Source organism: Lactuca sativa, chromosome 8 (genome assembly GCF_002870075.4).
Source record: "Lactuca sativa cultivar Salinas chromosome 8, Lsat_Salinas_v11, whole genome shotgun sequence".
NCBI classification, from domain to species: domain Eukaryota; kingdom Viridiplantae; phylum Streptophyta; class Magnoliopsida; order Asterales; family Asteraceae; genus Lactuca; species Lactuca sativa.
The window spans coordinates 317112112-317137294 of NC_056630.2; the positions used below are offsets into that span (position 1 = coordinate 317112112).

The window sequence follows — 25183 nt, forward strand, 5'->3', positions numbered from 1 at the left end:
CCTCATGCGACTAGCCACACTTGCCGTAGCGGCCTCAGCCTTGCTGAACCTTCCCTCTCGAATTAACCACCTTGGGCCTCTTGCTCGAACTCTCAATGCTAGACACAAAATCTGGTTCCCTCTTCTTCTCCATCTCTAAATCAATCTCCCTCTCCCTAGGCCTTGCTATCATGTCTTGTCGTCCTTGCAACTAGATCGGCTAACAAATTGCCAAATGTCACACCTCAACATCTCATTGTACCAGGCCTTCTTCATCTCCTTGTCCACAACATACTGCAGAACTAGAAGTGCCATCTCCTTGAACATAGCGGTGATATCAGCCACCGTCTCAATAGTCTGGTGGAGATCCTAGAACTCTCACGCCAACTCTTGCACCTCAATCACCGGTGCAAACTCAGCTCGGAACCTAGTCAAGAAATTACCCGAGGTCATCAAATCAACAGCATCACCACCCACAAAACGCCCTACCTCCTTCCACTAATCACGTGCCATGTCCTTCAAGAAGCAGGAAGCAATTCTGATCTTGTCCCGCTTGGGACAACGGCAAGTACGAAAAGTGTTAGCAACATCTGCTAACCACTTGTTGCTCGTAATGGGGTCCCTCGCCCCGTGATAATTTGGTGCTCCACATGCCCGAAACTCCCTGAAAGTCAGAGATCACATCCCGACCAAAGCCACAATCTCAGTGCAAAATGCGCTCAACTGTTCATTAAGAATCTCTAGAATACCCTCCGTGACCATGCCAAATATCACATGAGTCTGATCAAAGATATTGCACGTAATCTCAGACGATAAGAAATCCCTTGTCTAGTTATCTAACTGCCCGACTCCAGATCCTGAGCCTGAGCCCTTACCGACGCCAGAACTGCCAGCTGGCCTGCCTCGCAATGTCACCATACGAAAAATAGATCATGCAAACCATCATAATACACATTGGAATATAAACATGGGGGAATCACAACTCCACAAGCTCCCTGGCTTCATCGCAACACTCATTGAATCGAGTACGGATCCTCTGCTTCCAGTAGTACAGGCCCATACTACCTTCCATATCTATCCGTACTTTCCTCAACAAGTGCCTTAACTCAACCAAGTTGCTTTATATCGCATACAATTCCCCTCACAGATAAGGCTCCTAGCACTAGATCTCATCCTAGGTTTTCCTAGGGCAAACTCCACACCACTCTCCGTCATCAGCTACAGAAGGAAGTCCCGCTAACTTCCTCTAACTAGCCCACGAATACAATTACATATTATGAAAACTAGATAGTTCTTTGAATAAGAGGTCTCACACTATAACGGTTGGACTCAAACAAGAGGTGCGCAATAGAGTTAAAACCTAACCCTCTAAAATTATTTAGTTTCCATAATATGTAACTTAGCATATTTGTTTACTAGTTAGCTAAAGCTAGTTAGAACTCCTAAAAGAACAAAGCAAGCAGCATTCGAGTATCAAGTAATCAGAACCAAGCATAACCTAATCAGGCTATCCTATCACTGACCGGTCAGCACTAGCATTAAATTCTATAAGCTCGCATAATAGGCATACAAAAGCATCTCTCCTAGCATTATATCATGCAAAACTGCGCATATCCTTAGCCCTAACTAGCATGCAATTCACAAATTCACAGATCAAAACATATTAGATAACATGTATGGATAACTTGGGAAACTTACTTGAGCTCAACTGATTACATGCACCACACCCTTTCTTATTTTAGAAAACCTTTTTTTTAAATACGTTTCTTTTGAATTTTTTTACCAAATCCTTACTTTGAGTTCAGAAACACCCGAAAGTGTGTCCATATCCCTGAAACCAAGGCCCTGATACCAACTTGTAACATCCCAAAAATATGACCCAAAAATTTCATTTTTCATTCAAGTAAAAACAATATTCCAATTCATTGTTCATATAACCCAAATAAAAGAAGTATGTGAAAAAATCATAAAAATTAGAGTGTGTCCCATAAACAGAATCCATATGGTGTGTGCGATGCAGTCAACTTGAGCTCTTCCCCTTGGAACCGGAAGCACCTGAAACATAAACTAAAAACCGTAAGCACAAAACTTAGTGAGTTCCCCAAAGTACCATAGACCAACATACATAACATATAACAGGCCCCGCCTAATGAGTATAACGGGCCCCGCCTTAACTCGCATAACGGGCCTCGCCCAATGAGTATAACGGGCCCTGCCCTAACTCGCATAACGGATCCGCCTACATACAAATAATAAAACAACTAATAATATACTGGATAATCATTGGGCTCAGTCCAGAAAACATACAAGTATGTACACATACTAGTGTCACACATACAATAATTATCCTAACAGATCATATTAAGGGTCGGTATTGGTGCCTTCGACCGGTTATACATGGTGAGGAAACTCACCTCGAATGTTGAATCTCACAGAAGATCCCTAGCTGCTGTCCTGACGACTCCCCGAGCTGTAACTACAAAACAACACCTAATTAACACTCGGGTTCTAGACTATAACTAATGATCCATACTTGGGGTGAAATGACCATTTTACCCTTGTCCTAGTTTGATCCCAAGACTAAGGCCCAATCTAAAATCTAAAGATCCTTTAAGGCCCACTTATGGCCTAATTTTCTAAATTGGGCGTTATTCCTTCTTATGGGCCATAGCCCAAGGCCCAATAATATTTTTTGCCCAAAACTCGCAAAATCAAATGGCCCAAATAAACCTTAACCTTCTAAGCCTAAAACTGAAGGGTTTTGAGCATTCTAACACTCCTATGGTGTATATGCAACCCTAGAAACCTTGGATCTATGTTTTCTCTAAAATACATGAAAATAAGAATTTTGCAAGGTTCTCATCCTAACTTGCATGGCAAGGGGCACTTGTAACACAAAAGAGTAGTAGAATAACATATATTTTCTTGTGGTTGATTGCTTGGAGTTTTGAGAGCCTAGCACCAATAATGTGGATTCCTCAAATGGAATCATAAATCACCAAAACACCTTTGAAGACTTGAGAGAATAGTATGCACCAAGTAGAAATCGACCCATCCTTGGTTTTCCTCACACACTAGTGCCATTTCATGTGCCAATGACCTCTTTATATAGTATGGTGGATTAGGGCTACATCCATGTAAACCTTAATACCCATGACCTTTCATTTCCATAAGATCCATGGGTTAAAGCTCCATGGACTATCCATGGACTTTCCAAGCAAGCTTAGCCCATTCTGAACAAGCATTAGCCCACTCTATATAAATATAAGAGTCCATATTTACTTAGTTACCTTTTGATCACTAAATTAATTCCAAATTGATCAATACTATTCTCAAAAGACTATCCAAATTGTTATGGTGATGTGCAACCCAAATGGACCATGCCGGGTCGGGTCAACTACATCTCAAATATACTTATGGACTTAGAAACCTTATCCAACAGTCCCCCACTTGGATAAGTATAATGACTATAGTTGCACGCATGACTTTAGGAACCGACCAACCATCCTAGCTCTTAAAACTCTGTTAAACTATGAAGCGCCATTTTAGATAAGTGATCATATAATCCTCTATTCTAGATATCAGCCGGACAAACACATGGAACAACGTCGTACTTACTGTCCAGTAGTTTGTTTCCCGATTTCCGATTTGTTTGACATAGAACTAAACTGAACACCTCAATTTGGTTATGACTGGGCCCGGTATATAGGTCAAAACAAAATCATCGAGGGGCCCAGATATCACTTCTAATCCTCCAAGGGCTAAAAGGAACAGATAAACTTTGACTCATATGCTTGTTCTACTACTTGTTGAATTATACACAAAGGTACGTTTTATAACATCAAGTTACTGATGTGTTTTCGTGCAATCAATGTATAACCAACTCATAGGTAACCACTGATATCTCTAGGCTTAAAGACTTATATGTTATTACTGTCTCACGATCACTCGAGATAAATTCCATGAAGTGATACAAATGAGTGTCGGTTTAATCCAATACTTAGAACTTATGAGCACTCATAAATGTTGTAGCAACTTTTACTATGTCTAACATCTTAGACATATACAAGCTCAATTCATGACAATCTTGATTCATACCTACTTCCAACATATGACTGACTGTGGAGAATTTAAATAACTTAGTCATTCGGAAAGAATAACCTAGCTATTCTGGAAGTCAAAACATGAAAAGTGAAACACAAGAATAATCGAACCCGATATGTTCTCAGAACTTATGAATATAAATAGAACACCTTTTATTTATCACCATATTGATTACACATTATTCATTGCATAATGTTTCAAATAATCAACTTAATACTTGAACTAAAACAACAGTTGTCCCATGCTCCAAGTGTGTACACTGTGTTTTCTTAAACGATAGTTATGCCAAACTCCAAGTATGCACACTATGTTTTTCTATGATCCTTACTTTGTGAAATAGATCAATTGAACATGATTCCAGTGATGCTCATTTCACAATCCCAAATCTTTATCGTAAGTGTAAGAATTCCAAAATCTTTTCATTGCTCGAATGTGTTAGATTCTACACTATTATGCAATATTGTTTTGTAATGTCTAAGTACCAAGAGTCACAAAGACTTGAACAACATTACAATACATTCCACTGGAAATTGTTACTAGACAATTCCAAGGCGACGAAGTCTCAAGTTCAAAGTACATTCCTTTGAACATCCTTCTTGCATAGAAGTTTCTAACTTTCTCATAGTTTCGTAATATCAAACTCCCAATATGGAAAAACATTTTCATATTCCCATTTTGCCTATCACTTCTGAACAAGAGTCGCCTCCTTTTAGAATATGTCAATATGGTTCCTCTCCAAAATTTAAGACCGTACTTCCAACTGTCCATGAGCAACCAATCTTTGGTAAACCTCATATTGTCCTCAACAATTTCTTAATCATTTTAGTCATATCCAATTCTAGACCTTTTCCTCTCTTAATGCCCTAGACATTTGGAAAATTTTGAAAGGATAAATATTATATCACATGTAATCGATCCTATGTCTGAAGCATATGGGACACGATTCATGATGTCTCACATAAAGACATAATCCTAGACCAGTCTTTTTCTACAATATTTTTTATTTGCCATGTTTTCATAATTTGACTATGAAGAGGGATGTCGTAATCATAACCGAATTTTGAGAACGCAATATATATGGATTTTACTTATGTTGAACCATTCCAACATAAAACTCATATATATATATATATATATATATATATATATATATATATATATATATATATATATATATATATATATGTATATATATATATATATATATATATATATATCCTTGACTAAAGATGATTAAAATCTCAATCTAAGCTTTTAGAATTGAAATGAAGTATAATTTCCTCTCCCTTAATTATAGGAAAACAACTTTTCCCAATTGAACTTTTGTTTTCTATAATTAACATTGCTAACTTGCAACACTTATAATAATTATCATGCTCCCAATAACATGATAATTATTAGCATAACACTTATGCTCCCACTAGCTTTGACATGTATCTGGAAATCAATTGGACTTCTAGAAATCAATATTTTATTGAATTTCTTACCAAAGTTGATATTTCTGATACGAGACGCTTTGATAAGACTTTATCAAAATCATACACATTTTCTTAGATAGCTCACACGTGTGTATAAACAATTTTTAGAACTGTGAAAAGGGATGTTGTAATCATAGTCTCAATTTTTTAGACCTTTTCCATTTCTCACAAGTCTATGTTAGTGTACCGGTTACCCACACACGCTCTAATAACGACTTTGAGAATGCAAATATCATAATTGCTATCTACTTAAAATCTACTTTGTGAAAGCGTTTCCTCACCATCATTTTCATGAATCGAAGAGAAACCTTATGACACTTAGATTTTATGGTGTATGTGTTCCTATCCATGTAAATTTGTCAAAACCATAATCACAAGACAAGTTTAGTGACAAATTCAAAATCATATGGATTGAACTTGTTCAATCTAAATTTCTTGCCACTTGGCAGCACAAGGCCTACCATTGCTTCCAGGTTGTTATGCAAACAATTGAGAAATTTTATAACTAATATGCATAGTCAACTTTAAGTGTAATGGGCATAGAAATAAGAATATGTCAACACGATAGGTTACAAACCTCAAGTCGTGCGCTAGTGATAAACTACATGTTTTATTCTTGATTAGTTCTTGAAACTCTTCCAGGATCATTTAGACTCCCACTATACTCCTGACATATAAGACTCTCTAGCCAAGAACCATTCCTTGACAAACAAATCCTTAAGAGATAGTGCGGGTTCTTATCAAGACAAACACTTCACACAATTGGCCTCAATCGGTCTATGTTTTATCCAAAACATCACAACTTAACAATTTCAAATGTACAAGAGTAGAAAATATTTTACTCTACATTTGACAAGTGTTATAAACCTTCTTTAAGATATGTCACTCAAGTTACAATATTGGAGCATGACTCTAAGAATTGTTTTGGAACGAAGTATGACATGTCTTCTTGATTTAACCACTTCAACAATTCATGACTCCTCTTCTTAGCCATAAGAATGCACTATGATGTCCTTAGAGGATTAATTGTGATATGGTTTCATAATCATTAAGATGACAATAAAACATGATACTAAATCACTCTCCTATCTTTTCAGATTCAATAAACTTTTATCTTTCTACCTAATTCGATTCATCTCATCTGTCCTGCCATACACTGAAACTTTTCCAATGTTTCCGAATTACACTTAAACTTGTAAGTGTAACCATATTTACTAACTTTTAGTAAATCATTACGAATAGCCTTATCGATCTTTGTGGTGGACTAGACCAGCGCACTACCAAGTGTATCGGATCCTTTTGTCCTTCACTTGACTCACATATACATGTGAACAAGGAATTACTCTTAATTTTCCAAAGATGAAAATTCTCACCCATCATACAATACCGGTTGCATAATTCCAAGTTACTATCCAACTAAAACTTGGGTGATGAGAATCTTTCCTTATTTGCTAAATTATGACACCACCACAAACGGAAGAATCAAATCTGTTTTTCAATGTTGCTATCAATGGAATCATATAAACAACAATTTTCACAAATGTCATTGTAAGGAAATTTAGAATAAATAAAATCAAAACTTTCTTTCATTTAAAACTTGCGGAAAACATATCCTTACAATGCAAATACATATGAAAACTATGTTATTATCTATTCCTATGCAATCTATCATAACTCTTAAGCAGTAGCTCAAAATTTTGATCTTTGAATCATGCAATCGAAATCCATCTCCTCGCGATCAGAATTAGCTTACTCTTCTTTTAAGCTTCCTCTTGTCGATTCTACAAAACATCAAAATGTGACCTACTCACATCATGTAATAAGAATCTCCAAATAGGAACTTAATAGAGTTAGATAGTCAAGTTTACCTGAAGCATAGTCAAATTTATTGACTTTTACCATCCTAGCGAACTTTCAGGTAAATTGGGCAGCTTCGCAACCAATGCCCCTTCTTTGGCAATAGAAACTTATGGACTCTTTGGAAATGGTACATGAGACTATCTCAGACTTAGCCTTTCTCTTTACCATTTGGTCAACCGGGTTGACTATGGCCGGTCCCTTTCCATTGCGAAGAGAAGACGTTTCTGGACTTCCAATGTTCCCATTGTCAATGTCCATGAAAGTTTGGGATGTATATCTTCCAAACAAATTTGCTTTACCAGTGCCCTAAATCATTGTTGATTTAGCAGCAGTAAGCAAATAGGTAAGATCATTATGGGTCATGTCATAGTTATTTACTATAACCCATAATATGAAATATTAAGGCTAAGACCCAACACAATATTTTATAACTTGGAAGAGGGATGTCGTAATCCAAGCTACAAAATATTTGAAGGTAGGCGAATGACGATTCACCAATTTCCACCATGAAAAAAGAAATAAATTATTAGGTTTTAATTGGATTTGAAACTCCTAGATCTTTTGAGATTCATTGAACTTTTCAATGGCATGTTTAAATCTCGATTGTGCCATCTCAAGTTTGATTGGGATGTCGAGGATGACAAACAAGGTGTGAATAACCATGCAAATTCACTTGGCACCCTTAATCTTTATCACCTAATTGATATTCCGGTTACCCACGCGCGCTCCACCGATCTTTGATAAACATTAAGTCACCCTTTGCCACTCTTACTAGTCCATGTTAGTGTGTCGGTTACCCACACATGTTCCACCAACGACTTGGTAAGGTACAAAGTGTAATTTCATGGGTTAGCACCAAATTCACATTTTCTTAAAGTAACGAAGATTGGGAATTTATAAAAGGTTTAGTTACTTTATTTTTATCATTATACTTTTAGTGAGAATTATAGTCCTCGCCCTACACGTTCGGCTAACGACCCTCCACCAGTCAAGGAAGCGGTGAGTGAGTGTGACAACCGTCAAAATTCAATTCGGTTCTAGAATTGATGAACTTATGTAACACCCGGATTCCCAGGTATATTAATTATTCCTTTATTTTTAGAGGTTGAGAGGGGACTTGGCGAGTTGGTGTTTAGACTCGCCGAGTATCGTCGCGGGTTCGTATCCGGGTTCACAGCTGGACTCGACGAGTTCATGAGTGGACTCGGCGAGTCCACGCTGTTTAATGAAACCCTAGTTTCCTGGGTTTGGGACCTATTTAACGGCCCTTAGGGCCGTCATATGGAGTCTGTGCATGGCAAGAGTGTCAAGGTCTGAACTTTACGTGATTATCATGCTTGGGAAGGTCAGATCCATGGATTAAAGGAACAGATCTGACCTCAGGAGGTCTATGGAGTCTGTGCATGTCATGAACTCGCCGAGTAGGGTGAGGGTTTCCCGTAAATCACTCAGTGAGTAGACTTGTCGAGTTGGGAAATAACTCAGTGAGTCAGAGACAGTTAGGGGACTGGAGTTCAAGGCGAAACTTGCCGAGTTGTTCTTGAGACTCGGCGAGTTGAGTTGCGGTGGCCCCACGATTCATGCCAGGTGTGACTCGTCGAGTAAGGGGAGGAACTCGACGTGCCAAGCGGGACTAAAAGAGTTAGTAGACATGTGTAGACTCGCCGAGTCGCCCAAGTGCACTCGAGGAGTCGGGTCAAAGCTTGACCGTTGACTTTTGTTGACTTTTAGGGTTTCGTCAACAATGTGGCCTTTGAGCTGATAGAGGGGTAAAATGGTCTTTCGCCTAAAGAGGGTTGAGTCTAGTCTCGAGAGTTATATTTATGAGAATATTTACTTTGTATGATTAGGCAGAGGCTAGATCATATTTCTACCGAGTCAGAGATATACCGAGACATTTGAGGTGAGTCTTCTCACTATACTTTACCTAGTATAGTAACAGAGTTATGTGATAGAGTATTCTAGAGTTATATGCCAGTGTATTTGCATGATATTCTGTGTTGTGATTTATTGTGATATGTGATATGCATGATTCAAAGTTTACAGAGTTAGGACCAGTGGGTCCATAGAGTTATGGGACCAAGAGGGCCCCATAGAGATATTCGACCAGAGGGTCAACAGAGTTACAACCTTAAGTGGTTGATATGTGTTTATGTGGTATTTTGGGGAAACTCACTAAGTATTATTGCTTACAGTGTTATGTGTGGTGTTTCAGGTACCAGTGATGATCGCGGGAAGGCACCGACATGACCCGTACACATTCACACTTGGTTTAAGGGATTCGGATGCATCTTCAGGCGTACGATCAGCCAGCGCCCGAACGGTGATTTCCCAAAATACCCTTACAATAAGTGCTATCAGATATGTTATGTTATGCTAGATGACGAATTATGATATGCATGCTAGAGTAGACTAGGTATTCTTATTAGGACTAGAGTGGCCTGATATATGATGCCTTAGTCTACGGGCTTTTGTTGCTAGAAATGTTTGAGAGTGTTTAGATAGCAACGAGGTGCTTATGAGATACATGCTTGTGAGTAGCACATGATTAAGAGAGTAGAGTGCTTGGAAATTTGGGACTCTGGGAGGAGGACTTGGAATGAATGCGGAGTAGGTGTGGTCGGTAGTATTGGGCCCGTACTACCGAAGGCACCGGTTCAGTGCGCAACCCAAGTAGGAATCCTTAGGCTACCAGGAACCAAGTAGGATTGTGGGTATCGAGTGTGTGCATGCTCGAGCATGTCTTTGATATCTTGTGTTGTATTTCAGAGAGGTATGATGGTGGGAACGCGCCACAGACCAGAGACTAATGGAGGGGGTGTGAGCGACGAGGAGCTCCGACAGATGATTCATGATGATGTGGCTGCTTCCATCCACACTGAGATTCCAGAGATGTTCGGGTCTATCAAGACCACCCTGATAGAGAAATTTAACAAGAGATACGCTGCTCTTTCTGATGCTACTGTCGCTGCGGCCACTGCAGCTGTAGCTGCGGCTAGACCGCAGGGTGGTGATGCGTTGTTGTTCCTGGAGCTCAGCAACACAAAACCACCGGAGTTTGATGAGACCCAGGACCCGATTGTAGCGATGTGGTGGATTTCAGACATTGAGGGGTGTTTCTTTACTTTCTCATCTCCTGAGCATTTGAGAGTCCGGTTCGCGCTTAACCAGTTTCGCTTGGGAGCGAAGGACTGGTGGAAGTTTGTGAAGGCGCATTATACGCCTGCTGAGCTTGCTGCAATGACCTGGGAGAGGTTCACTGCTATGTTTCGAGACGAGTACGTTCCCCAGGTGGAGAGGGAGCGTTTAGCCCAGGAGTTTTTGACCCTCAAGCAGGCTACTGAGTCTGTCACAGTGATTACGAGGATGTTCCATGAGCAGGCGATGTTCTGCCCAGAGCACGTGTCCTCCGAGCAGACATGTATGAGCCGATATCTGAGCATTTTGAAGAGGGATATATGGGAGTTTGTGGCGAACTCGACGTACCGTACATTTGCTGAGCTTCAGGAAAATGCCCGGAAGTGGGAGATAGAGCTTGAGACTCAGGCTAGGGAGGAGGCTGAGTCTCAGGGAAGGGATCGGCGACCAGCGCGGTCTCAGCCGGCAGCCAAGCGGGCCAAGCCCGTTGATTCGAGATCTGGGAGCCAGAAGCGTCGCACTTGTGGTAAGTGCGGAAAGAGCCACAATGGGGTGTGCAGAGTGGGATCTTGCTACAAATATGGAAAGGAGGGGCATATGGCCAAGGATTTCCCCAAGGGGTTTGCAGTGTGTTTCCACTGCAACCAGATCGGACACCGCAAGGCAGAATGTCCACAGTTGCGATGAACAGCTCAGGGAGCACCTCCGGGATCTACCCATGCTGCTATCAGAGCTGCTGAGAGCTGGCCAGTGAAGGCCAAGGTACCGAAGGCACGAGGTAGAGCCTTTCAGTTGACTGCAGAGGAGGTCCGCGTTGCGCCCGACGTTGTGGCTGGTACTTTTCTTGTGAATTATGTACCTGCCTTGGTGTTATTTGACTCGTGTGCGAGTCAGTCTTTTGTATCTTTGGCTTTTAGTCAGCACCTCACTATTAGTCGAGAGGCATTGAGTCGACCTCTGAGAGTTTCCATAGCTGACGAGAGGACGGTGTATGCCGCCGAGCTAATCCGAGGATGTGTACTCGAGATTTTCGGCGTCGAGTTTCCGATTGATTTGGTTCCTATTACGATGGGGGATGTATGTGTCATCGTGGGCATGGACTCGTTGAGCAAAGTGGGAGCGGTTATCGACTGCGAGACACAGCTGGTGACCTTACGAGACCCCAGTGGGGGAGTTCTTACGGTGTACGGCAAGGGTACAAGTGCTGGGTCAGCATTTTGTTCGGCCGCCAAAGCGAGATAGAGTCTACAGCAGGGCTGTAGGGGATTTGTAGCATATGTGATGAATGCAAGGGTTGATTCAGAGAGACCGAGGTCAGTTGATGAGGTCCCGATAGTGCGTGAGTTTCCGGATATATTTCCAGAGGAGTTGCCGAGTGTGCCTCCGGAGAGGCAGGTAGAGTTCAGTATCGATTTGGTTCCGGGGGCTGCTCCTATCGCCAAGGCGCCTTATCGCCTTGCGCCTCCAGAGATGAAGGAGTTATCCTCGCAGCTCCAGGAGCTGCTGGGGAAGGGGTTTATTCGGCCGAGCAGTTTGCCATGGGGAACGCCTATCCTTTTTGTCAAGAAGAAGGATGGTTCACACAAAATGTGCATTGATTACCGGGAGTTGAACAAGCTAACGGTCAAGAACCGTTACCCGTTGCCGAGAATTGACGATTTGTTCGATCAGTTGCAGGCAGCATCTTGGTTCTCCAAGATCGATTTGAGGTCTGGGTATCATCAGGTGAGGGTGCGAGATGAGGACATCTAGAAGACAGCATTTAGGACTCGGTATGGGCATTACGAGTTCGTGGTGATGCCTTTTGGACTCACCAACGCACCGGCGGTGTTCATGCTGATGGGTTTTAGCCATAAGAAATTTCCTATGTGTGCATGCAAAACCCTAATGCTTGGATCTAGGTTTTCTAATTAAACATGCTTTGAATCCAAGACTTCTAACAACTAATTAGGTATAAAACAATACAAAATCAGATCTAGAAGTTTACCTTTGAATCTCTTGTTTTGATCTTGTTGTCTTGGAGCTCTAGAGTCACAATTGTCACTCCTCGAATGGCTTACAAACACCAAATAGCAAAGAAGATGATTATGGAGAGAGAGGCTAGGAGGAAATCGGCCAGGGGTTCTCTATTCTCAATGAGGTGCCGATTTCCCTAAGCCATGGAGTCTATTTATACTTGTAGACTCCTTAAGGGTTACAACTTAAACCCTAGTTGGATAATCTTCTCTTAAAGCAATCCATATCCTTACCATAGATAGCCTTGGACGATTTTGAGCTACCCTTAGCTCTAGAATTCGTCCAACCCCTATCCAATAAGGATTTACAGTCTAAAGTGTAACTATCAAACAATTGACAGTTTATACCCTCTTATTTAATTAATCTCTTTAAGTCACCAAATTAATACCAATTAATTTATGACTTATATTAATCAAAATAACAATATTATTAGTCCTTATATTATTCTCATAATATATTAATAATATTTATTCTCTCTTAATAAATCATCCTATCAAGTTGCTATGGTGAAGGCAACCCAAAAGGACCATGCACAATCGGGTCAAATACTTGCCTAATATAGTTGCAGCCTTAGACACTATTCCAACATATGCATCTCATGAACAGAGTGTGCAGACCGATGTTGGATCACTCGGTAATCGTGTCCATTGACGACATATTGGTGTATTCGAGATCCAGAGAGCAGTATGAGGAACATTTGAGGGAGTTCCTCGGAGTCCTGAGATCGGAGAGGCTTTATGCCAAATTCTCCAAGTGTGATTTTTGGTTGCGAGAGGTCCAGTTCTTAGGGCACCTCATGAACCAAAAACGGATATTGGTCGACCTGGCCAAGATTAAGGCAGTGATGAGTTGGGAGGTTCCGAGGTCATCTACCGAGATCAAGAGTTTCCTAGGGTTGGTTGGTTATTATCGGAGATTTATCAAAGCTTGACCGTTGACTTTTGTTGACTTTTAGGGTTTGCTCAACAATGTGGCCTTTGAGCTGATAGAGGGGTAAAAGGGTCTTTCGCCTAGAGAGGGTTGAGTCTAGTCTCGAGAGTTATATTTATGAGAATATTTAGTTTGTATGATTAGGCGGAGGCTAGATCATATTTCTACCAAGTCAGAGATATACCGAGACATCTGAGGTGAGTCTTCTCACTATACTTTACCTAGTGTGCTAACAGAGTTATGTGACAGAGTATTCTAGAGTTATATGCCAGTGTATTTGCATGATATTATGTGTTGTGATTTATTGTGATATGTGATATGCATGATTCAGAGTTTACAGAGTTAGGACCAGTGGGTTCACAGAGTTATGGGACCAAGAGGGCCCCACAGAGATATTCGACCAGAGGGTCAACAGAGTTACATCCTTAAGTGGCTGATATGTGTTTATGTGGTATTTTGGGGAAACTCACTAAGCATTATTTCTTACAGTGTTATGTGTGGTGTTTCAGGTACCAATGATGATCCCGGGAAGGCGTCGGCATGACTCGTACACACGCACACTGGAGTTCATATGTTTTGATCTTGGGGTTTTGTATTGAGATAATGATGATACAATGTTTTAAAATGTAGATGTGAATGAAATTATTTGGTTTTTAAAATGCGAAAAATTATTTAAATTTTTACAGTGTTACAACTTAGTTGCATGTATAGACACGACACATACTAGACTTAGTAACTAGAAGCTAAGTTATCACCTAACAGAAACTGGGAAATAATTAGAAACAATGGATAGTCTACTTAGATTTCACATTGATATGTGAATTCTACAACTACTTAACTGTAGATACTATCCATATTCGGGTCACTCTTTGACTCGAACACCTTTTCATGAACCATATACACACATTATGCACTTGACCTTGTAGTAGAAATTATTTCGAAGTCTCGTTGAACTTAAGTCAAAGTTGAAGATTAGGACTAGTATACTTGATTCCTCAATTTCGCTTGAATCTCGAAATCACTGCATAGAATGCCAATAAACCAATAAAAATAAATAATATTACATTATTTATAACTATAAAAGAGTTATAATACCATAAGATAATTTGAAGTCTCAAAGATTCAATTTATTTTGATATTCAACGTTTATTAAACTCTAAAACTCTAAAAGTCATAAAAACTCAAATTTATGACGTTTTGTATTAAAATATTATAAGTTTTTTATAAACACTATAATATCAAATTAATATATTTAAAATGTTGAAATATAATCAAGAAAATTAATTTAATTCATTAATATTGACATTACATTTATAAGTTAAAATCCCAAGAGTTATGAACAAATTTTATATAAAATGCATATTTTATATAAATTGAAAGAAAATTTATAAAAATTAAGAAATTAATATAAAATAAATGAACAAAACAAGATAAAATCTCCTCTCTCCACTCAAGGGTCGGCCTCATCCCTCCCAATACCACTCTTCCCCAAACTCAATCAATTCACTCACTTATTCACTCTACCACTCCATCTTCTCTCTCACTCTACCCTTCATTCTCTCCCACACTCTTCATCACCACCACTCCATTTCTCTCTTCATCTCTCTACACCCATGACGTTTTCCAGAAAACAAACTCAATAACACTCATCAAACTATAAATGTTCATCATCTTGAGGTGTTCTTGAAGGTAAAATCGATTTCTACTTCATTTTTCCATCAAGTTTAACTATGTTTCTTATACTTTCTTCTTCTACTACTCCATTCTAATGAAAGATCTTGAACATATAAACATACACACACAAAATCACGGTTTTGATGATGATGGTGGTAGGATTTCACCCAAAAACGACATGCATGTTGTAATGGTGAAATCCAAGGACCAAAACCTAAGTCGAAATCAACACAATGCACTTTTTCTACAAGTTTTGGGTGAAAAACACCACATGCATCCAAAGTTTTCTATCAAAAACAATTTTTGAACATTTCAAACTCATGAATGGTCTTCAAACCAACATGCATGTGATGATCTTTAAGCTTAGATGCTTGATGATCAAAGTTTGTTGTTAAAAAGCTTTCAAATAGGTTTGTAAAAGATTTATTTCCAAATAAATATCTAAAATAACTTTTCTGATCAAATCTGATTTTCCATGTATTCCACCAACAAAATAAGATGTTCTACAAATTTTCAGAAAACAATTCATGTTTCTCGTATTATTATAATTATTGCAATAAAGTAGGAAAATAAATCATATAAAATACTTTTTAGGTCTATAAATCCTAGGTAAATTCGTGGATGACCCGTATTCTAAATAATGACTTCTCATTAAGTTTCATCGATTTTTGTTACTGTTTAGTATGGTTTTGAATTTTCTTTTCGTTTAGTCCCAATAAATTATAAAACCACTTTATCCAATGTAAAAATGATATCTACCAATTTTTGCAATTTCTACCAGAGGTGAAAGACTCAGAAAAATATTTTTGGAATTTTTCATACTGCATTCCTATTTTTCTCTGATTTTTGTATTTATAACAAACTAAAAACAATAAAAATAGTTTTACTCATCCAAAATTTATGCAAAATTTCCCAGAAGACCCTAAAATATATTAGAACTCTAAATAACAATTTTGATGATCTTTATATTCAGTATACTATTTTTCTCCTATTTTCTAAGATTAAATACACTTAAATCCACAAAATCAGATTAATGTATATAAAAATCACCATTGGGATTTTTCACAGATTATTTACACTATAAATGAAGTTTACAAAAATTTTTGTAATTTATTTAAACTGTTTAATTATTATTCTCCAATTAATGATTATTTAATAGGATAAACCAATGAAAAATAGAAAGACTAATTCAAAAATACATTTTATATTTTTCACACCTCCTATATATGTCTAGTAACAGTATTATAAAAAGTTTGGGTAGTTTTAGAAACTATTTTCTATTTATCTCCATTTTTATTAGAATAAATTCACAAAAATCATAAAATTTGTTTAAAAAGTTTATAAATCCATTTTAATATTTTTCCTAGCTTAAGAATGTCAAATAACAGTATTATAAAAAGTTTGGGTAATTTAGGAAACTGTTGTCTATTTATCTCCATTTTTATTAGACTAAATGCACAAAAATCATAAAATTAGTTTAAATAGTTTAGAAATCCATTTTTATATTTTTCTCAGCTTAATTATATCTAATGGCAGTATTGTAAAATGTTTGGGAATTTTTATCATTTGGATGCTATTTTTCACGTATTTATATTGATATGAAGGCTTAAAATTTTAGAAAAATAGTTAATCATATCAAAAATTAAAACGAAAATTTATGGAACACCTCTACTGTATTTATAATGATAACGCAAAGTTTGCTAATTTTTTGAGACAATTTGATAATATTTTGGCTTTTTAAGAGCTTAAAACACATTTAAATGTGTTGAAATACCCTCAATTGATATTACAAAAATCTGGAAAACTAATTTCCAAAATTGTCTTAATCACATGAGTTATAAATCTTCATCATTTCAGAAAAATGATTGTAACTTATCAATATTGAATTTTGATACAATATTGGCTTAATTCTAGTGTAGTAGTAAGTATACTAGTGTTAGATTTCGATTAGAGACTCACTAGCAAATACCATTATTGTAGGAATCGGTTGTGGTACAAGTGGAACGTAGTTCAAGGCACCATTTGCATCATCTCAATGCATTGTGAGTATTCATGACTCCCCCTATTTCTGGTTTTTATGTTTTGGGGTGGAAAAGCATGTCCAAAAAAACCATTTATTTTTTCGTTGTATTTTATTTGACTTGTATAAAACTTGGTTGCTATATGTTGTTGTGTATGTGTATGCTATTGTTAATTCATGAGGCCTTATCGCTTTTAAGTCCCTGGAATCAGTTCACACAACTCATTAACTCATTTGAGCCTATGGTTATTATGGATAACGCTACTAGGAGGTAGACAACTCCTCACTCGCACAATTCGCTTGAGTGCATTTTACCATATTTCCCTATGTTAGCGATAGAGATAGAAGAGGGCACCCTCGGTAATTAGGCTTGGGTTGTGAACTCTTGGTATAATCTGTAACGCTCGGGTTTCAGGGCTAAGCATTTTTGTCAATGTAATAGTCTAGGTCAACTCTTGTAATTCTTTTTGAAATAATAAAGATGAAATATATGAGTATTATGTGAATTATGTGTGTTTATGTGCTTATTATTTAATTATAAATGTATAATTAATAAAGAATTAAAAATAAGCGTCAAAATTAAAGTGTGAGATAAGCCTGATATTTTTACATAAAGTTGTAGTGGTCGAAACAAGGATTCCCGGGATATAAGGAACGCCAAAATCCGAGTTATAACGAAGAAGTTATGACCCGTCGAAGCTTCTCGACAGCACCGGCACGATACCGGAAAGCGTAAATAGTGAATTTATGATAGAGCGAGATTTAGCCTTAGCGATCTAAACGAAAGTCGTAGAATATGTTAAACTAAGAACATCGATAAAAAGAACGTCCAAATATGACTTCATATGAAGAAGTTATGATTTTTCGAAGTTTCGGATTAGCAGTGTACAGCCTAAAATTCGAATATTAGATCGAGCGGTTTTTTAGCCGACACGACGTAAACGAGAATCGAAGATCTCGTTGAGAGTAGTGTAACGAGAAAAAGATGGGTGAAAACGGATGTCGGATGAAGAAGTTATGAGGAGTTAACAGACCAATCCTGTCCCGGCCTGTTAATAATATAAAATAAAAAATTGATCCAAAATTAGCCGATGAAGTCTAAACGAAAGTTGTAGAGTACATTCCCACCTTCGCGTGGATATAAAGAACGTCGAAAACGGAGGTCGTACATGAAAGTTACGAATTTTTGAAGTTGTAACCCGAAATTGCGAAGTCTGTTGCTAAATCAATGACGTGGCAGCACCACAACCGTCCGATGATGGTCTCAGAAGTCGCTACGGATTGCGACACGCCACCCCTCGCTTACGCCCCGAGTCCGAACTCTGTACGCCTCGCGTACCTTCGCTCTTATCCCTTCCTAGTCCGAGCGCGAGCCAGCTGGTGCGAGCTGGCAACCATATCCGAGACTACGCCCAGCGTAGCTCCTCGGTACGCCCAACGTAATGTCCGAGATTCGCGCCTATAAAAGGGGTCCGAAGACAGCCCTCATTTTCACACCAAAACTCACTCTCTCTCTAAATTACTTTCTCTCTCTAGCCCATTTTAAACCCCTAAACCCTAGGAAAAACCCCCTATCACCCTAAGGAAGCCCTGAGGCTCCCGGAGTCCCGACAAAAAGGAGTCTTTCGGTTTCGAAACGCTGCTCCAATTAAGTTTCGGTTTTCGATAAAATTCGCTGTAAGTGTGCTACGCTTACGCAATTTTGAATATAGCTTTCAAATAATTATAGGAATGTTATTAGGTCCTTAAAATAATTATTTGGGCTATTATTATGAGTTATATTGAGTGTTATTAACGCTTATATAATAATAATAATAGTCAGACTATTAATTTGTCGCGGTTATCGTTAGACTAAACCCTAGTGGTGTCGATACTAGGTTTTATCGAAGGAATATAGTTTTGAGAGTATCGAAGCGCTGTCCGATTGCTGAGTCACCACCTTTCAAGTAAGTGCATAGTTACTTTCAGCTTACACATAGATATGAAGTATTTTATACAAATTACGTGCTATGTGTGCATATTATCTGAATACTTGCTATCTGTGCTGGATGAACATTGTTATACATGTTTTCAATGATTTAAACTGTATATGTATTTTATATCTACAAAATGTGTTGGGTAAAACATGGGTAGATGTAATAGTTGCTGTGTAACGAAATAAAATAATGAGAGGCCTCGTTATAGATGTTGTTGATGATCCAGTCATCTAGCGGAGTATAGATGATGACCACGGACTATTCTAGACTGTCCAGTGGAACACTAGCAGGCTCGCAACCTGTAGGTGTTTATTCGAACTGTGTGTTTATTTGAACTGTGTGCTCACTAGATGTACTCCGTCCCTCACATGGTTGCCTTAAGGACATTTATTGCTAAGGAATCCCCTTAGCAGTAGTGTCCATCCCGATGATAATCCTTAGGATAGGTACCTTATGATAGATGCTTAGGAACGTAATGTGAGGATAACGGGAACGGGTAATTGGGTTTGTTTAATTTAATGAAGTTAATAAACTTATTTATTGTGGGTTGAAAACCCTATGTGCTCACCAGGCTCCGAAGCCTGACCCACTCAGTTTTATGTATTACAGGTAGTGGCGCTTGAGCATAGATATGATGTTTAGACGAGGGATTACAGATATAGGCCTGTAGATATGAAATAATGTAGTAAGGCTTATATTGTACTTTTTATGCTTTTGATCTGTACGAACATGACATCCCAAGTCTTTTAATGAAATACATTTCTATGGAAATGCTTTTGATAAATCTTTATCATATTTTGTTTTGGGACAAATTCCGCAACACTTTTATTTAAAATGTTACTCTGATTTTTAAACAAAGCATAAACAAACCGGTATTTTCTGGCCGTGATTTTCGCGATGTCACAGTTGGTATCAAAGCATTAGTTTAAGCGAACTAGGAATATGGATTTATTTCTAGACTTAAACTTAGAATGCTAAGCGATGATTGTGAGGTGTGAGCACTAGATTATTTTAGGAATTATGCCTAAAATGCTTTTATGTGCGTCAGTTTCGAGGAGGCACTATACGTTGGTGGAATACCTTGGGGAAGACTTTAAGCCCCAACAAGCCCCTGCAACTGACATGGGCAGAATTTCTAGTGCAATTCAAACGAAAGTACTGCTCAGCTCAAAACCTGCTTGAGCTAGAGAACCAGTTTCTAACCCTGAAGAAGGGAAGCATGTCAATCGATGAATACACGAACAACTTCACAGAAAAGATGGAATTTGCCTTGCGTCTTGTTCCGGATGAGCTGACGAAAATTGATAAGTACACAAAGGGATTACCATGAGAGTACGCGGTGCCAGTGCATCAGGCACCTACTTTGGAGGCAGCTATCTGGGCTGCCAAGTCTGTGGAGGATATGATTAAGGGAAGAGCTGCCAGCAAAGTTGAGGTTGGCGAGAAGAGGAAATTTGAAGGTTCTGCTAAACCCAACAAAAAGAAGAGCAAGTTCGGTTCAAAGAAGTTCGGGGGAGAAAATGAATTTAAATGGTGCGAGAAGTGCAAGAAGAAGCACTCGGGAAAATGTGGTGAGGAGGTAACCTATTACAAGTGTGGGAAAACGGGGCACTATTCCAATGAGTGCACCACCAACAAGAGGGTGTGCTATGAGTGCCGTGAAGAAGGGCATATTGCCAAGGATTGCCCAAAGAAGAAAGATGTGGGAAGGCCCATCATTCCACCGAAGCCGAAGGCGAGAGCCTTCCAGATGACGCTCGAGCCTGCGAAGGAGGTAGCAGACGTCGCTTTAGGTACCTTTCTTGTAAATGGTTTGACTGCAAATATACTATTTGATTCCGGAGCCAACTACTCCTTTGTGTCGCATAAATTTGGTGCGAAATTAGCATTGCCTGTAGAAAAACTTGATAAGGCCTTGATTGTAGAAGTTGCAAGTGGCAAATTCGTACCTGTTAGTAATCATATTAGGAACATCGTCATTGACCTAAACGAAAACAAATTCCACGAGGAGCTACTACCCATAGAGTTAAACGGTTTCGACATCGTTTTGGGTATGCATTGGCTTAGCGCCAACGATGCCGAGATATTATGCCGAAAGAAAATAGTAAGGGTAAACCCACCCGGAAAGGAATAATTTATGGTGTACGGGGACAAACGCAGAGTGAATTCTGGAATCATCTCCCTGATGAAAGCCAGGAAATGTTTGTCCAAAGGATGTGCATCGTACTTGGCATTCGTAATCGATGCTAAGAAGGAGAAGAAAGAGGTGCAGAATATACCAGTTGTGTGTGATTATCCGGAAGTCTTTCCCGAAGATCTTCCCGGATTACCACCTGATAGGCAAGTAGAGTTTCGTATAGACTTGTTACCAGGAACGACACCGATAGCAAAAGAACCTTACCGATTAGCACCGATGGAGATGAAGGAGCTTATGACGCAACTTCAGGAGCTGTTGGACAACGATTTTATTCGACCTAGTTCATCACCCTGGGGAGCTCTGGTGTTATTTGTGAAGAAGAAGGACGGAAGCATGAGGATGTGCATAGACTACCGAGAGCTGAATAAGGCAACGGTAAAGAATAAGTATCCATTGCCGAGGATTGACGACCTATTCGATCAGCTGCAAGGTTCGAGCTACTTCTCAAAGATCGATCTTATGTCAGGATATCATCAGCTGAAGGTGAGAGAGCGGGATATTGAGAAGACTGCATTCAGAACACGATATGGACACTACGAGTTCTTGGTTATGTCATTTGGACTAACCAATTCTCCTGCAGCATTCCTGGATTTGATGAATAGGGTTTGTAAACCATTCCTCGATATATCCGTAATAGTGTTCATCGACGACATTCTCATCTACTCGAAAAGCCAGGAGGAGCATGGCAAGCATCTACGAGAAGTGTTGGAAGTATTAAAGAAGGAGAAGCTTTACGCTAAGTTCTCCAAATGCGACTTTTGGATACGGGAAGTCCAATTCTTAGGTCATGTTGTTAACCAAGAGGGAATAATGGTTGACCCCGCAAAGATCGAGGCTGTGATGAAGTGGGAACGTCCAAGGAGTCCCACGGAGATCCGAAGCTTTCTAGGATTAGCCGGATATTATCGACGATTTATCCAAGGCTTTTCTTCGATAGCTGCTCCATTAACAGCGCTGACCCACAAAGGAGCTACGTATACGTGGAGTGAGAAGCATGATGAGGCATTCGAGAAGCTAAAGAAGAAGTTATGTGAAGCACCGATACTTTCTCTACCTGATGGAGTTGAAGACTTTGCGGTTTATAGTGATGCATCTGGAGTCGGGTTGGGTTGTGTTCTGACCCAAAGAGAAAAGGTGATAGCATACGCATCTCGACAATTGAAAGAGCACGAAAAGAACACCCCACTCATGATCTGGAGTTGGCAACGGTAGTATTTGCCTTAAAGATATGGAGGCATTACCTCTACGACACGAAGTGCAAGCTCTTCACTGATCATAAGAGTCTCCAGTATCTCTTTAATCAGAAGGAGTTGAACATGAGGCAAGGATGCTGGCTAGAACTACTCAAGGACTACGACTGTGAGATACTTTACCACCCAGGTAAAGCAAATATTGTTGCTGATGCTCTCAGTCGGAAAGTCAATATTGAAAGGAAAAGGCCAAGTGTGTTGAGAATTGAAGTCGTCTCAACGATTGTGGAAACTATCAGGAAAGCTTAGGCAGAAGCTTTAGGGAAGAATGACCGAAAGGAAGAACGTTTGGGCAAAACGTTAGTATTCGGAACAACCAGTCGAGGATTGAAGGTATTCCAAGATCGAATTTGGCTACCTAAGATGGGAGGAATAAGAGATCTTCTAATGGAGGAAGCACACAAGACCATGTACTCGATTCATCTCGGTAGCACTAAAATGTATAGGGACCTAAAACCCTACTACTAATGGCCGACGATGAAGCTCGATGTTGCGAAGTATGTGGCCGAGTGTGTGACATGTGCGAGAGTTAAGGCACAACATCAGAAACCGTATGGGAGTTTAGAACCTTTACCTGTACCCATGGGTAAATGGGAAGACATCACCATGGATTTTGTGACTAAACTACCCAGGACGAAGAGTGGACACGACATGATTTGGGTAGTCGTGGATTGTTTCACCAAGAGTGAACACTTTATAGCAGCCAATGAGAAGTGGTGTATGGATAAGCTAGCAAATGCTTATGTGAAGGAAATTGTAAGACTTCACGGTGTCCCTCTTACGATTGTATCTGATCGTGATAGTCGTTTCACGTCAAGGTTTTGGAGGAGTTTACAAGAGGAATTGGGTACAAAATTATGTTTGAGTACAGCTTACCATCCGCAAACTGATGGTCAGAGTGAAAGAACAATTCAGACATTGGAAGATATGCTGAGAGCATGTACCCTCGAATTCCAAGGGAATTGGGACGAGCACTTACCTCTGGTAGAATTCTCCTACAACAATAGTTTTCACTCGAGCATCAAGATGGCACCTTATCAAGCCTTGTATGGACAAAAGTGTCGTGCGCCGTCTTGTTGGCTTGAAGCCAGAGAGAAGCAGTTTATGGGCCCCGAGATAGTCCATGAGACTGCTGAGAAGTTGAAGGTGATTAGGGAAAGAATATTAGCGGCCCAAGATCGTCAGAAGAGCTATGCTGACAAGAAAAGACGACCGATAACTTTTGAAGTTGGGGATTCCATTTTTCTTAAAGTCTTATCGTGGAAGGGACTTATACGATTTGGGAAACGAGGAAAGTTGAGTCCAAGGTTTATTGGACCCTTCAAAGTTCTTCGGAAGATTGGGAACCAAGCTTACAAGCTGGAATTGCCCGAAGAACTCAATGGTATTCATAACACCTTCCATGTGTGTTATTTGAGGAAATTCACAGGACATGTTCCCGACATAATTCCAATCTCAGAGTTAAGCATGGATGAGAATAAGAGGCTGATCGAAGAGCCCGAGGCAATTGTTGACCGTAAGACTATGAAGTTACGACGCAAGATGGTCGACTTAGTGCTAGTCTGATGGAAACATTCGAATGGGCCGAATCTCACTTTGGAAACAAAGGATGACATGATGAGTCGTTATCCACATATGTTTGCTGATGCATGATTCCAGGACGGAATCATCCTAAGGGGGAGAGAATTGTAACGCCCGGGTTTCAGGGCTAAGCATTTTTGTCAATGTAATAGTCTAGGTCAACTCTTGTAATTCTTTTTGAAATAATAAAGATGAAATATTTGAGTATTATGTGAATTATGTGTGCTTATGTGCTTATTATTTAATTATAAATATATAATTAATAAAGAATTAAAAATAAGCGTCAAAATTAAAGTGTGAGATAAGCCCGATATTTTTACATAAAGTTTTAGTGGTCGAAACAAGGATTCTGGGGATATAAGGAATGCCAAAATCCGAGTTATAACGAAGAAGTTATGACCCGTCGAAGTTTCTCGACAGCACCGGCACGATACCGGAAAACGTAAATAGTGAATTTACGATAGAGCGAGATTTAGCCTTAGCGATCTAAACGAAAGTCGTAGAATATTTTAAACTAAGAACATCGATAAAAAGAACGCCCAAATCTGACTTCGTATGAAGAAGTTATGATTATTCGAAGTTTCGGATTAGCAGTGTACAACCCGAAATTCGGATATTAGATCGAGCAGTTTTTTAGCCGACACGAACTAAATGAGAATCGAAGATCTCGTTGAGAGTAGTGTAACGAGAAAAAGATGGGCGAAAACGGATGTCAGATGAAGAAGTTATGAGGAGTTAACGGACCAATGCTGTCCCGGCCTGTTAATAATATAAAATTAAAAATCGAGCCAACATTAGCGACGAAGTCTAAACGAAAGTTGTAGAGTACATTGCCACATTCGGGTGGATAAAAAGAACGTTGAAAATGGAGGTCGTACGCGAAAGTTACGAATTTTTGAATTTGTAACCCGAAATTGCGAAGTTTGTTGCTAAATCGATGACGTGGCAGCACCACAACCGTCCGATGATGGTCTCAGAAG

The 25183-nt window shown here is 39.2% G+C and overlaps 1 pseudogene; it reads left to right on the forward strand.

Moving 5' to 3' along the window:
• LOC128128020 (uncharacterized) overlaps window positions 1-25183 on the forward strand; it is a 97972-nt pseudogene that overhangs the window by 40470 nt on the left and 32319 nt on the right.